This window comes from Dermacentor variabilis, chromosome 4, assembly GCF_050947875.1.
Source record: "Dermacentor variabilis isolate Ectoservices chromosome 4, ASM5094787v1, whole genome shotgun sequence".
Lineage (NCBI taxonomy): Eukaryota > Metazoa > Arthropoda > Arachnida > Ixodida > Ixodidae > Dermacentor > Dermacentor variabilis.
The window spans coordinates 44,788,106-44,794,549 of NC_134571.1; positions in this window are offsets into that span (position 1 = coordinate 44,788,106).

The following is a 6,444-nucleotide window of genomic DNA, read 5'->3' on the forward strand; positions in this document are numbered from 1 at the left end:
GTCGCGTGCGTCTGCGCTGGCTTAGCATTTCTAGACAAATTCACCAACTCCTTGCTCAATGGAACAATATCTCATAAACCGAAGCACAGCAAAAAAAAAAAAAAAGAAAACAATTGCGCCTACGACATAACAGCAAGGTCCTGCATATTCCTTATGCAAATTCACTCAACACATGCGCTTTTAGATATGTGCCCCATTTCTTTAACTATGTCGGCTAAAAAGGCAAAAAAAAACTTAGAAAACGTTTTTTTATTTATCTCACTTTCCACTCTCTGTATTCGGTCCTCACAGCCCGTATAGTATGAAAAGGCGAGAATTTCAACTAGTTTAGCAAAGAAGGATGTAGCGGACTGGCTTTTTGAATGTCTGGTTTCGGTTTTCACGCCACCGGTGCCGCCACCGCTGCCGCTGACTAGAAACAACCACCACGCCGCCGCCGCCGGTTGAAACCGACACGGCGCACACCACTAGCCATCGCGTAGGGCTACGCGTGGGTAACGCGTGGGCGCGATTTATGGAAGCCGTTGCCGACGAACCTCCCAGACGACGCGGGCTACTCTGGCGCCACCTCGTAGCCACCGTCACCGCATTACGCTTTTCTTCTCACGCTTTCGCCATACCCTCCTCCACTTTCCGCCTCATGGTTCCGTTGCACCCTCCTCTCCACTTAACTACTAGCGCGTCTTCGCACTCGGAGCTTTTTTTTTCATCCCCCCTCTGCGCCGCGTTCGCTCTCATCTTTCGCTGTGCTCGTTCGCTCGGTTACGCCGGGAACGGCGCCGCTTGCAGCAGGAACGGGCGCCTAAGAGCTGAGCTCTAAAGGTTGTTGTCTTACCTCCATAGCTCGTTGAGTCGTCCTCAATTTAAGTAGAACCCTTTTCGTAAGCCTCCAGGTTTCTGCCCCGTACGTGAGTACTGGTAAGACACAGCTCTTATACACTTTTATTTAGGGATAATGGCAGCCTGCTGTTCATGATTTGAGAATGCCTGCCAAACGCACCCCAGCCCATTCCATTCTTATTCTTCTGATTAGTTCAGTCTCATGATCCGGATCCGCGGTCACTACCGGTCCTAAGTAGATTTATTCCCTTACCACTTCCAGTGCCTCGCTACCTATCGTAAACTGTTGTTCTCTTCCGAGACTGTTAAACGTTACTTTAGTTTTCTGCAGATTAACTTTTAGACCCACCCTTCTGCTTTGGCTCTCCAGGTCAGTGAGCATGCATTGTAATTGGTCCCTTGAGTTACTAAGCAAGGCACTATCATCAGTGAATCGCAAGTTACTAAGGTATTCTCCATTAACTCTTATTTCCAATTCTTCTCAATCCAGGTCTCTGAATACCTCCTGTAAACAGGCTGTGAATAGCATTGGACAGATCGTATCTCCCTGCCTGACGCCTTCCTTTATTGGGATTTTGTTGCTTTCTTTATGGAGGACTACGGTGGCTATGGAGCCGCTATATATATCTTTCAGTATTTTTACATACGGCTCGGCTACACCCTGATTCCGTAATGCTTCCATGACTGCTGAGGTTTCTACTTTATCAAACGCTTTCTCGTAATCGATGAAAGCTATATATTAGGGTTGGTTATATTCCGCACATTTCTCTACCACCTCATTGATAGTGTCAATATGGCATATTGTTGAGTAATCTTTGACTGAATCCTGCCTTGGTCCTTTGGTTGACAGATGTCTAAAGTGTTCCTGATTCTATTTGAGATTACCTTAGTAAATACTTTGTAGGCAACTGACAGTAAGCTGATCGGTCTATAATTTTTCAAGTCTTTGGCGTCCCCTTTCTTATGGATTAGTATTATGTTAGCGTTCTTCCAAGATTCCGGTACGCTCGAAGTCATGAGGCATTGCGTATACAGGGTGGCCAGTTTTTATTGAACAATCTGCCCACTATCCTTCAATAAATCTGGTGTTACCTGATCCTCCCCAGCTGTCTTTCCCCTTTGCATATCTCCCAAGGCTTTCTTTACTTCTGCCGGCGTTACCTGTGGGTTTCAAATTCCTCTAGACTATTCTGTCTTCCATTATCGTCGTGGGTGCCACTGGTACTGCAGAAATCTCTATAGAACTCCTCAGATACTTGAGCTATCTCATCCATATTAGTAATGATATTGCCGGCTTTGTCTCTTAATGCATACATCTGATTATTGCCTATTCCTAGTTTCTTCTTTACTGCTTTTAGGCTTCCCCCTTTCCTGAGAGCATGTTCAATTCTATCCATATTACACTTCCTTATGTCAGCTGTCTTACGCTTGTTGATTAACTTGGAAAGTTCTGCCAGTTCTATTCTAGCTATAGTGTTAGAGGCTTTCATATATTGCCGTTTCTTGATCGGATCTTTCGTCTCCTGCAATAGCTTACTGGCATCCTGTCTAACGGAGTTACCACCGACTCCTACTGCACATTCCTTAATGATGCCCATAAGATTGTCGTTCATGTCTTCAACACTAAGGTCCTCTTCCTGAGTTAAAGCTGAATACCTGTTCTGTAGCTTGATCTGGAATTCCTCTATTTTCCTCTATTTCCTCTATTAGTCTCGCCATTCGGGCTCCTCCACGTCCACTTTCGGCTATCCCGCCTGAGGAAGAAGGTATTCATTATTCGCATATTATTCTGTTCTCCAAACTCTACTAATAACTCTCCCCTGTTATTCCTAGAGCCTATATGCCATATTTCCCCACTGACTTGTCTCCAGCCTGCTTCTTGCCTACCCTGGCATTGAAGTCGCCCATCAGTATAGTGTATTTTGTTTTAACTTTACCCATCGCCGATGCCACGTCTTCGTAAAAGCTTTCGACTTCCTGGTCATCGTGACTGGATGTAGGGGCGTAGACCTGTACGATGTTCAATTTGTACCTCGTATTAAGTTTCACAACAAGACCTGCCACCCTCTCGTTAATGCTATAGATTTCCTGTATGTTACCGGCTATATCCTTATTAATCAGGAATCCGACTCCTAGTTCTCGTCTCTCCGCTAAGCCCCGGTAGCACAGGACGTGCCCTCTTTTTAGCACTGTATATGCTTCTTTTTGCCTCATAACTTCACTGAGCCCTATTATATCCCATTTACTGCCCTCTAATTCCTCCAATAGCACTGATAGACTTGCCTCACTAGATAACGTTCTACCGTTAAACGTTGCTAGGTTCAGATTCCCATGGCGGCCTGTCCGGAACCAGGGATTATTAACACCCTCTGCTGCGTCGCAGGTCTGGCCGCCGCCGTAGTCAGTTGCTTCGCAGCTGCTGGGAACTGAGGGCCGGGGCTTGATTGTTGTGTTCATATAGGAGGTTGTGGCCAAGTACTGCACCAGGGTGGCCAATCCTGCTCTGGTGAGGGAGTGCGTTACCGTTTCTGGTCACCGGGATCAGGCCGCACTCCAGGCCTGTTTATGCAATTTTATCAACACGCGGATTCTTTTTTATTCAGGTTGAAAATTGTCTACCTCTAGGCTGCCGCTGCAAGGGTTACCCAGATTAAATTTTCAGATTGATAACTTACACAATTAATTATTTTTTAGGGCATAAGCTCGAATTGTAAAGTTACTGACTGCGCGCAGAAACACCCAATAAGCTTGTTGCCATGGACTTATTTTCTATACATGGTTCTTTCTTAAAAAAACTGGCTCTAGATATAAACCTAGATATATAAAAAAAACTCTAGATATAAAAAAGGACGTCACTGCATGCGCGCTTGGGGGTTTGGATTGGAGTGGTTTCCACGGTGTTTCCAAAAAAGCGATGAGCAAGAACTTTCCCACCTTGTTCTTCTTTTTTGCCATCTTTACGTTAATCGTGGTAACAACTTCGTTGGGTGTTCTGATCATGTTCTACAACATTTTCAAGCTCATGTCCTACATCCTACCTAGCTATAACCTAGGTTTAACTTAGCTAATTAGCTGACTAGTGACAGTTCAGAAAAAATGTGTAACCAAGGACAAGCGTGAAAAAAATGCTGTTGGTCGCAAGCGCTTATAAGGTCTGCTATTAAATAAGCTGTGTTGAAGTTTCGTCAAGCACTAAGTACATTACGCTAGCTGCTGCCCTTAGTTTGCAATTCTAAGGAGATAACTTCATGAACACGTCATCGGATGACGTCCCGTCATGATGCCAGACTCCCATTACCACCAGTAAGGCTACAAATCGTCGCAGAAGTAAACAGTCATCTCCTGCACCGAGGGTGTCGATATATGCTCAAGATGGGGCATACACAAACGCAGCGGTTCCGAAGAATGGAGTACGGGTTACATTCGTCAGTCCTTCATTCTCTGTATTCAAGGTACTTGCAGATCATTGGTAATGTTTTATTACTTGAGCTGCAAACCTTATACGGTGCGACCAGAGCTGTTTGTGCCTTGACGAACGTTGACGTGGTTCACATCCAGACCGACTCTCTCAACCATGTCAAGCACATGAAACTGGTTTGAGAAAATGTGCGTCTTTGAAGAAATTCACAGCGTCTCCGCGTCCCCGTTCACACTCAAAGTCCAGTGGGCGAAGAGGTGCGATCACGACCGGTACACCATACTAACGACGACGTCACACACTATCCTTCTTTACCTGATGGCGAACTTACTTCCGTTCCTTTCAATCGCCGCTTCATTTATCAGCCAGAAAATTACTTCTCATATTGGAAACACGTGTCCTAATCCTTCGCCTTCTCCGTAATATCATTCGGGTGCAGGAAGTTTCTATGAGGACACTTCGTGCTGGAGCTTCCCTTCCATCTTCCGTAATATGGGCCTGGGGCCTACCATTGGAATATCCTGTGATGTGCCCAAAGTCCGCTAGCCCCACGCCTGGAGCTGCGGCTCGCCATCTGATGCTGCTGTGCCCAGGGAGAAAGGTCCCGTTACACGTGCCGGGATACTGATGGACCAGACTACGAAACTAACTGGTAACTACGGGAACTGTGTTCCACGGGGTACTTACGCGGTTTCTTCACAAACACTTTAGGGAGTTTTACAAATAGAAGACTGAATGTTAGGCAACGATATCGGCCCTGTGGTTACAAAAGAATGCAAGAGTAGCACAAAAGAACCCAAGAGGGTTTGGGTTTTTGTGCCCGATAAGTCTGCTGGGTAGACTATTCTAAAACTCTAATTTCAGCCGCTGTTGGTGCGAAGAATGACCTTGGTACACATCTGCAAACAGTTCTTACAATAGAACTGTTCAAATGAGGAGGCGCAAGGGAATCGTGATGTTATCGATATTAACATATTAGCGACGGCAGCTGGCGAATTACAAACAGCTCTTACGAATGAAAATGATTCATTATTTGGCTCATAATTCTTTTCACTAATAAAATCCCGTTGCTTTCGGGAATTCTACGTTTTGTTCTGCTTGAGAATTATGGGCAAACAATATACTACTTGACCATCGTGTAGCTTACCTGATAGATATCTTGGTACTGAACATAGTTGGCGTCATCGTCAATGCGTTTTTCCTAGTCCGGTACCGTTTCGGTAAGAGCATATGTGTTCATGAAAGCAATCGCGGCCAAGATATAGAAATATTTTGTATAGTTGCCCTGAATTTTCTCTGTTGGTTCTTTCATGTCTTGCTCTTCTTTTCGACCTCCGCTAGACGATGTGCCTGCGACACCTCGATGTTCATAAACGGCGGGTTAGCTCAAATCTTACGAAGCTTATATACAAAGTTGCGACGTTTATGTGACATTCAAAGCGAGGAGGATGAACGATACAACGTCAGAGCAGTATGTTCGGTTGCCGACTTACTAAAACGAGCGCAAAGGTCGCGAGTCGCGCAGAACTAAATCGCGATAATTGTTATATTGGACAACCGATAACAAATCCAAGATCAGGCGAAATTTCAGTTTACAGATGACGATGTTTTATTGCATTATTTGTGTGTAAATAAAAGAAAGATGTCGTAATGCAAAGGTCGCTTTTGTGCAAAGGAATGTGTCTGCTAAAGATCAGTCAGCAGCGGCATATGTATACACGCAACAAATAAAGCGTTTGTTAAAAAGGTCACCCCACGATCGAAGACCAATAGGGAGACGTTCTGCAAACGAATTTCAAAAACATTTAACAGAAGCCTATATTGTAATAAATACAAAATATCACGACACTGTACGAAAAAAATGAAAGTACAAAATAGAAGAAATATCTACTAGGCCTCACGATATTAACGTTCATAAGACTTAAACGTCGAAACGTGAGATTTAACATTAGTAGTAATAATAAGTTAACCTTCATTTAAAAAAATGAAGTAGTAGCGTCTTTTACCAAACTAAATGAGAGTCTCTAAGTGAGAGTCATTAAGTGAGAGCCTCTGTAATATACAAGAAAGGTGACAGAAACGATGTTTCCAATTAACTTCCTACTTCGATGTTCGCAGTGTTTTCAAAAGGACTAGTGAAAATTTTACTTAAACGTTTCATGTCCTTCGTTGGCTGTTACAAAATT